Source organism: Gavialis gangeticus, unplaced genomic scaffold, assembly GCF_001723915.1.
Source record: "Gavialis gangeticus isolate Ggan-Ray unplaced genomic scaffold, GavGan_comp1, whole genome shotgun sequence".
In the NCBI taxonomy this organism is placed as follows: domain Eukaryota; kingdom Metazoa; phylum Chordata; order Crocodylia; family Gavialidae; genus Gavialis; species Gavialis gangeticus.
The window spans coordinates 72,267,254-72,276,842 of NW_017729025.1; positions in this window are offsets into that span (position 1 = coordinate 72,267,254).

The following is a 9,589-nucleotide window of genomic DNA, read 5'->3' on the forward strand; positions in this document are numbered from 1 at the left end:
TTCAGTTAAAAATAGAAAGACTGGAAAGGCATCCCTTGAGTGGGTTTGGCCTGGTATGCAAAGGCGCAGATTGTCAATGCGTGTCCTAAAGGAACTGCATTACATTGAACGGTACGGTGTCCTTTGGGAAGCTCAGCTTGTAAAATACCCAGACATGTTAATGTCCATCTATGCAAAACACTCTGGGGAAGCCAGGATCAAGCTTCGTAAGAGAAAAAAAAGAAATGCATTGAGCCAGATCGGCCACTCAGATACAGATCCTGTTGTGCACAAAACACCTTAGATGCTGTAAAAGGGTCGCCTCTGTCAAACCCTTCTATCCACCCCCTAAAAGAAAGTTTGAATCAACCCGTTTCCTTGTGCTCTCTTTGTATTAAGATGTGGGTGTAACAAAAGGTACGATAAGTAAAAGTTGCTGAGGAGCCAGATTCTCTTTTCTGTATTGCATCTAAAGTTGGCATCATAAGCTCATGGACCTTAAATTTGTTCTTGAAACAGAAGCTGGAGTCAGTTTCTGTTCTCTAATACTGCAAATACTTAATAAGGCACTTAGCTCTGGGTGACCTCTCTGTTCTGCTCTCCTCAACATCACCACCTCTTTTAATCTAGGGGGGAATTTGAACGCAACTTTGATGTAGATGTAGCAACAAACTTCTTAGCCACTCTTAGCTCCTGCTTTGCTTTAGATGCCTTGGGTAGATGCAGTCTGCTTCAAGAGAGACATTATTACAATTTTTAAAAATAGTCCTTACATGTAGAGAATGTTATCAGTTGCAATGAGCAAAAAGAGGTCACTGAGATGGAGGACTATATTTTAAATGCCTCTGCCTTGGAAGCCAATAGATTTCATGTTCAGCTTTATTGGCGTTGGGTATATAAAATGAGTTAAATCAAATACTGGTAAGAGAAGGCACAAAAAGTGAGTATATAACAGCACAGTGATAAATGTAACACTATTTTAAATAGCTACAGCTATGTAAGTGGGCTCCTATATATCTATTTCTGTATATTCATATATATAGGACAGAGTGCGTGCATGCACACATAGGACAGAGGTTCGCAGAGGTGGTGTTATTCATACCCTATTTTCCATTTTTTTCATTTCAATTCACTTTGGATTCAGTGGAATTGTCACATATGTATGTATATACTAAATTCAGTACTGGAAGTAATTCCTACCCCCTCTTCTCTTTGACCCAAAGCCCATCTTTTCTATAGAAACAAAGTAACGTGAGAGAGTGGCCATTTTCAGCAGCACTAGAGATTAGCCTGCAATGTTATCTCAGCTGTCCCTCCATTCAGAAGTGTTACAGTATTTACATAGAAGCCAGTTACTGATAGCCACACTGAATTCCTCCCCAATCAGACCCTCCCTGTCACATCCTACATTCCGTTTGGCTGGAAAGAGAAAGAGACACTGTCTTGAAGCCAAGACAAGTAGAGCTAGCACTTGTGCAGGAGACCTAGCAGCGGACAGTTGGTCCTGTGCCTATACTTTCCTTTCTTTTTGTTTCCTTTATAAGCACATATCTGATTTCACTCCCATTTGCTCAAGTTTTAAATTGCTAATTAAAATGCAATGGGGCTCACAAATAGAAGCCTGATGCCTTTGAAAGCTGAGAAAAAAAAATCTTCTTCCCTACATATTGTACAGTGCAAGGTCAAATGAACAGGGCACCACACAGTATATATAAATCCAAAATGGCATCTGCTCCCTCAGAGCCATTCCAGAAGTACCCGGATAAACTCGTTCCTTTGGCCAAAATCATCCTAGCGCCTGCCATAAAGTGACATTACAGCAGCAAACAAACAAACAAAAATGCAGCAAAGTGTGGTATGTATCATCATCCAGGGGGGGGAAAATCCAGTTCCTGAGATGGCTAGGGTCTCTTCACCTGCAGGATTCATTTCACCTGAAACAGTTTCTGCCAAGGCAACAAGCCAGAGGCAAGGGGAAAGCAGGCAGGAAGGATCATTAGGCAGCTGAAGGATGCAACAGAGGTGATCTTCATGCACTTGAAAAGAATTTGCACCTCAGGAATATTAAGAATAAAGTCTTTAGCATGTTAATGGAGAAGCTCAAATCTTCTTGTGAGCACAGATCTGACAGATATACTCAGTGGGCAAGTCCAGACAACCGCGCACGTACTTTGTGGCACCTCAAAGGCTTCCGAGGTGCTGCAAAATGCATGGGACACGCATGAAAAGATTTTCCCCGCTGTATATGTGACAGCAACATCTTAAAGAAAACCACACTACCCCAGGTGCTACCTAGAGCTAGTCTTCTTTTCCTTTGCAAGCTAAATTTGATGTAATATTTCAACTAACTAGAACTGCTCTGAGTTAGAACTGCAGTCATGCAGAGAGGATTATTAGGATCTTCTCTCTGGCATGAAAAAGTTAAAGTTATGGTTTAGTGTTATCCAGAGAGGGAAGGCCGAGTGGGACCTTAAGTAAAAGCTCACTCCATCTAGATGTAGCTAGTCATGTTAGTCTGAAGTCAAACAGAAGGCAGGTCAGGTTAGCCCAGATACCTCAACATCTCCTATTTCCTTTAGTGAAGGAGGGATATAACTGAAAACTAAGACTCTAACGCTGGAAACATTACCAGGCACAGTACGCTTATTACAATGCAAATTTCAGTAAGACTATTATAATAGTAAATGTTGCATCTAAAATTAAGCATTGGAAGATAAGACCCTATATCAAATTGTTCTATAGAGCATGGGTCAGCAACCTTTTTGGAGTGGCAGGGCAAATTACCACACTGAAGGCAGGCTGCCTCTTGCAACCTGGCTTCTGTTGCTTCAGCTGCCCTGCTTCCAACCCAGGCACTGCTTTTCCTGCCACTGAATTGCCACTGACATTCCAGTTGTGCAAGCCGAATGGAATTGCTTGGCAGGCTGGATCTGGCCTCCAGGCTATAGGTTGCTGATCTCAGCTTTAGAGCATCAAACAATGGTAGAGAGCTATATATGCGCCAATACAGCCTTCAAAACACAATGAACTCTCCCTGCATGCTACACTTTACAGAAAGCCTGTTACTGCTGTGTTTTAGAGGATTTAAACATTGTATTGATACCATTATTGAATTCTTCCAGATGTAAAATCTGTCATTCTAATTACAATGAGTATAATTTTACAGACATCTGAGAGGTAGAAAGATGGTAATTAATATCTTTTAGAAGACTGTTAAAAATTCCCTTCCATACTTTATGGATAGGTTATAGTTTCATGTTTTAAAAGCTTGGTAGAATTTGGTTTATTTTGTTCTTTTAATTTTGGGGCTAAACATTGATGTTCATTTTTATGCATGTATTTAGATTGATTGAAATTTTCAGGATTCTACAAAATTAGGGGTGTTTTAAAATTGTTATCAATTTAATGCACAGAGGCGCACACGCACATGTGGCAAGTGCTGCAGGAGCTGGTGGCCATACCTGCAAGGCTGTGCCAGGAGGGGAGTTTGGAGGAGCAGAGCTGGTAGCTCCTGGGAGCCCTGTGCTGCCAGTCCCTTTCTCTGTCCATGTCCCAGCTGGAGCAGGGGCCAAACTTCTGAGGAGCCCAGCCTGGCCCAGCCTCCCAGGCAGTTTGGGCCTGATACACAGGGGCCAGGCCAGGCTCTGAGGGAGTTTAGCTTCCTGCCCCAACCATGCAGGGACTGAGTTTGGCCCCTACCCTGATCATACAGAGGCTAGACTCCAGGTGAGTTTGTTTCCTATGAGACTGGGGAAGAGGTCAAACTCCCACGGAGCCTGGCCCAGCCCCTGCGTAATCAAGGCAGGAGCCAAAGATGCAGAGAGGCCAGACCAGGCTCCAGGAGAGTTTGGTCCCCGCCCCAGCTGGGACCTGGGCAGAGTGAGAGGCGAATGATACCAGGCTCCCTGCTGCTACCAGTCTTGCCCCTTCAACCCCACCCTCCCAGCACAGCCTTACCAACACGGCCCCCAGCTCCTGCAGCAGCCACTGTGTGTGTGTGCACATGTGTGTGTGCATGCATGCATGGTCTGTGAGTGTTAGTTAAAATCAATGTTTTTCAATGTCTATTGGTAAAAATCAAATCCTGCCAAGCCCACTTATAATCCAATAGTATGCTAATCAATAGGCTTACCTCTATAGACAAGCTCTAGTAGTATAAGGTTCTTATTTATAAACCCAGTGGATCATGGAATTAGTTTGGGTCTGAGTATTGCACTTCCTGAGCTTCAGGCCAGACAAAATTCTACATCTGTAAGGAAAAGAAGGAATTTTCTCTTAGACGGGTTTAATTTTGTTCCATGGCAGCTGTTTGGAGCTATGTATGGTGTTGGAATGCTAGACGTATCCCAAGCACAAGCTACATGGATAAGAATATTAAAGGTGCACAAAAATGTATGAATATGAGTACCATAGATGTGAGATGTGCATCTTTGTGTGTATGTAGACAAGGGAGGCATAGAAGCTAAAACTGAAAAGGACAATTGAGAATAATTTCCTAAAATGTATTCTCTAATGTTTTATCCCAGCCTAATTTTAAAAGCACCAAATGACAGATTTTGCACCCCTTCAATTAGATGAACCCACAGTTTACTAACTGTACTGCCAAGTAGTTTCTTCTGATATCCATCTAAAATTTTCTGTTGTATCATTTATCTTGGTTATAGTCCCACGTATCATACTAAATAAATTCTGTCTCCTTGGTGTTTACACCCTTCACATAGTTGTAGACTGTTATCATGTCTCTCTCTCTCACTCATACACTGCTACATGTCTATAATTATCTTAATGTGGCTCAAGAGTACATTGAAATGACAGAATAATGAGGTGGGCAGTAGGAGGCTAGAAATGCATGTGAAGTATCTTTGCTATGAAGCTAAGAGAAGCAGGGGCAGCAAATATAGATGGAGGTGAGCAACAGTATAAGGAATTTATAGTTTGGAAGCTGACCCTTAAGAACTGATATTGGCAGCACATTGTTTGCAAATAAAGGCTGAGATCCTAACCCCTGCTACTTTTCATTGGGTAAAAGTGCTGGAGAGATATAAAGAAACTCTGAATGTGAGGTTCTAAGGGAGAACCAGCACCCTTAATTCCAGAACTGCAAGAGACAGCTGTGAGGCAGCCTTGTGAGGACTGCCTCAGAAGCCATAGCACAGTGTTCATGCCAGGGGCAAGGCCCCAGCACGTAGCACTGTGAAGATTCCAGGCATTTCTGGCCTGAAATGCAGCTCAAAAAGGCTGCTGTAACTTAGGCAAATCTCCAAAGCCATCTATATTACATTAGAAGCATAGAGCAGCCCAGGATAAAAGGGTGCAAAAGTAGTTTAAGGCCACCAAAGCACACCCTCCTCCCCCTGCCCTGCCAATCCTTCTCCCCCTAGGTCACAAGTTCTGCACTGTTTCTCTGCCAAAAGACTATGAAGTCTCACCCAGTGTCATAAAAGTTTCACAGTGGGGTGTCAATTATAATTTTAGAACATAGATTCTAGCTTTTGGCTCAGCTGTTTGGCGCTCAAAAATTCTGACTTAAAACAGCACAAAAGAACAGACTTTCAAGTCTGTTGTTACAATGATTAGACAGACAGTGGTGAGCTGTCCCTGTCTTACACTTACTATCTACTCCTCCCACCTGTTTATTGCATCTTTCCTTGGGGCAGGCACCATCTTTTTTATCTTATCCTTGTCCAATGCTTAACACAATAGGATCCCATTTTATCTCATTACAAATAAATAACACATGTAAAGACAATATAAGACAATCTATAACTGATGGTGGTAGCAGAACAGAAACTGATATGAAGATTTTTTTAAAACAACCCTGAAATGTTTAATAACAGCAATATTTCCACAGAATGCCAGTATTTAATGCTAAATCTCTAAGTGGTCAGACAATATAATGACCATGTAATTTTACAGTATACTTCCTCAATATATGCAACCACAAGGAGGTGAGACTTACAAAACAATTACCCAACCTTTGCAATAAAATTAATACATCAGAGTGTTCAGTATCATGTATGAACCTAGGTTAGGTAGTCTTTAAAAGTTTATATCCACTTCATTTTTAGTCTTCTTCAAATTCATTCTGCCATAAAGTCAGAGCCTGAATTTATGTACTGAATGATCAGGACTTCCAAGGCTACATATGTGTATTGGCTCTTCAGATTTGGCTCCCATCTAGTGAAGAACTACCACGTTTTTACCAAAAAACCAGATCCCTTCTCTGTGGTATTTCTAGCACACTGCTATGTAGCTATTTAGTTTGGTGTGTTCTAATACTGTAACTTTACCTGCAACTTTCTGAGTTATGACAACTTACTGGACATTCTTGATAGGCCTGTTTCTGAGATCTTTTCAAGGTGGGGTGGGACTCCAATTCCCCCACCCCACCCACCAACACCAACCCGGGAAACCTTGGAATGAGCTCATTCTGCTCCTTTCTCCCCTTCCCATTCTGAAAACAGGGACAAGGAGGAAAGGGAAGCCATTGCTAGAGGAAAACTGCTGCAGGCTGGCAGCCAGTGGCTAGATTCCCCTTGGCCCTGGAACCAACAATAAACATCTTTTTGGTCCAGGGGATCCTTGTAACTCAGAACTGTTCCTGCAGAGCATTCTGAGTTACACCCGGGAGCTGCACTTCTGTCTGCACCCCAGTACTACTACTTTAGCCCTAGTGAACAGATTACACAGGGACAGCCTCCCAGAGTGAGAACAGTTTCCAGTGGGAAGGGAACAGAAGTAGGAACCAAATAATCAAAGTAGCATTCTCCTGAATAATACGATACTTCCTGTTTTGTTCTTTGACTTGCATGTTCTTGTCAGATGACAGGGATCTCTACACACTGACTAACTTTGCTGGCATATCGCCAATGTTTCCTTTCTCTTGTTTAGAGCCCCCAAATTAGCTCTGTCATGCCAATCTGCATGATATTGCATTTTGATGTCACTGACATGGGTAGACTTTAACATGAACAGAAAAGAGCAGACTCTACCCATTTGCTGCACAAGTTATTCCACAGTGGTGTGTCTACATGAAACACTTAATGCACAGAAGACTAATTCTAGTGCATATTAGTGTGGCAGGCAAAGCCTGTGCCAATGCATATTAGATTTAATCTAACGTGCAGTAGCATCACACACAAAAAAAATGTATCTGTGCTAATGCACAAATTACGACACAGTAAGTTAGTACCTGTCAGTACAGGTACTAAACTTCATGTGCTGTAACTACAGTGCATTAATGAACATGTAGACGTGCCTTGTCTTATCTTTTTTAGTCACATACTACTAGACCAAGTCAGGGAAAGATGCATTAGAAGTGCAGCAAGAAAAGGAAATCACACTGCAACCCCTGAAGAAAAACTTATTAATTATGGAAATCAGAAAATTAAAATCAGCTAACTTATCTGAGGCTACTTGCCTGCAATTTGTACACTGTGGGCTAAAGCTGGAAGCCTTGTATTACTAGTCTAACTAAGGAAGACAGAGAAAGGAATGGAGTTTCTGTTGGCTTGCTTGTACATTTGAGGTGGTATGTTGGTGGTTTGTTTGGTTACTTGATTGGCTGGGTTTATTTTATAGAAACTGAGGCACAGAGGGAATAAGTGACTTGCCCAAATCATACAGGAAGTTTACAATAAGTTTAGGGTTGATCCCTATTTACTCAGGCCTAGTCCACCGCTTTGACAAAAGTAGCCTTGTTCTCAAATATGAATTTATGCAGAACTTTCTTTCTGTGGCTAAGGAATGCTTATATACAGCTCCCATTGCCACAACTTCTGCTAATTCCTCCTTTCCCATGAGATAGCATTTTGCAAGTCTCTGGTTGATTTCACCACTGCTGTTATGAACACTATGGGCAGTGGCAAATATGACAAGAAACATGTCCATTCCAACCTAAGGCAACTTGGGAAAGTTAAGAGCAGCATCAGATAGGCACTAGAGCTATGCAGAGGGGAAGTGCATAAAGTAAAGACTTGGGGGGAATCTCTCCCACTTTCAGTAGCTGGCAGACTGAGGAAGTGGGAAAGTAGCAGAACCCTCCTACCTAGAGCTGTTTGGAGTTCCTCAATTAAATGTTTTTTCATTAAAAATGGACATTCATCCAAACTGAAAATTCTCATGGAAGTGTTTCACTCTAAAAATCTTTTTTTTTTTAAGTTTCAAAACTGTCAATATGTCCCATGTTTACTTTTCTAAAAGAAAAATTCTGGTTTTCTTGTTTAAAACAATGTGTCACTCAGAAATTTGTGCTAATTAGAGCAACACTTTAAGAGTGGAATATTCTGAAATAATTGAAACAAAACATTTTGATTAACCCAAACTATTGTCCAGATTTGTTATTTCTCAACATTTTGCCTTTCTGCCCAGTTCATGATTTTTTAACAATATTTTCTCAGAATGGGAAAACCATTTTCTGCCCGGCTTTACTCTTCACTGTTCCTAGAATGTCTAGACATTCTTGGGAATTTAGTGAAGAAATAAGCATCCAATACAATTTCTTCCTTCCAGTAGCCAAAGGAAGGTAGAGTGAATTATCACTATTTATCAGGTACCAACCAGATCTAAAGATGTTATTTTGGTAGAAATCACATTCTTCTCCCAGGAATTGGGGATTGGAGGTCTAAAAATCCAACCTCCCTAACAGGCCAGTGTCCCTGGAGAGTCGTGCGTCAAATGCTTCATCTTTTGTCTCTTATCCTGGCGAGAAGTGGACACTGGTATCCCATAGGGGTCGGTGCTTGGTCCAGTAATTTTCAACATCTTTATCAATGATTCAGATGTGGGGGTAAAGAGCTGACTGGCAAGTCTGCGGATGACACCAAGTTATGGGAAGTGTGGTCACGCTGAAAGATAGGCTGCAGATACAGGCAGATCTAGAGAGGCTAGCAAGTTGGGCAAGTCGGAACCAAATGAAGTTGAACATCAAGAAATGTAAAGTGCTCCACCTGGGAATTAATAACCCTCTACATACCTACAGGCTTGGTGGTGCCAAACTGACCAGCACCACGAACAAAAGGGACCTGGGGGGTAATAATAGACTACAGCATGAACATGAGCCGGCAGTGTAATGCTGTAGCCAGCAGGGCAAACAGTAATTCTGGCATGCATCCATTGATGCATCTCCATCAAAACAAAGGAAGTGATTCTTCCACTCTACTCAGCATGGGTGAGACCACAGCTGGAGTACTTCATCTAGTTCTGGGCATCACACTTTAACAAGGACATGGTAAAGCTTAAGAGAGTCCAGAGAAAGGCCACCCATATGATCAGAGACTTGCATGGCAAGCCACACAAGGAAAAGCTGAGGGACCTGGGACTCTACAGCCAGAACAAGAGAAGGCTGAGAAAGGACTTGGTAGCAGCTTACCACTACAACAGGGAAATATATCAAGGGCTCGGTGAACAACTGTTCACCAGGACACCCTTGGGGAAAGCCAGGAGTAATGGCCACAAACTCCTGGAAGACCATTTCAGACTCAACATTAGGAAAAACTTCTTCACAGTCACTGTGGAATAAGCTCCCTCCAGCAGTGGTGCAATCACCTACCCTGGAAATCTTCAAGAGGAGACTGGACTGTCACCTTGCTGGGGTCACCTGACCCCAGTT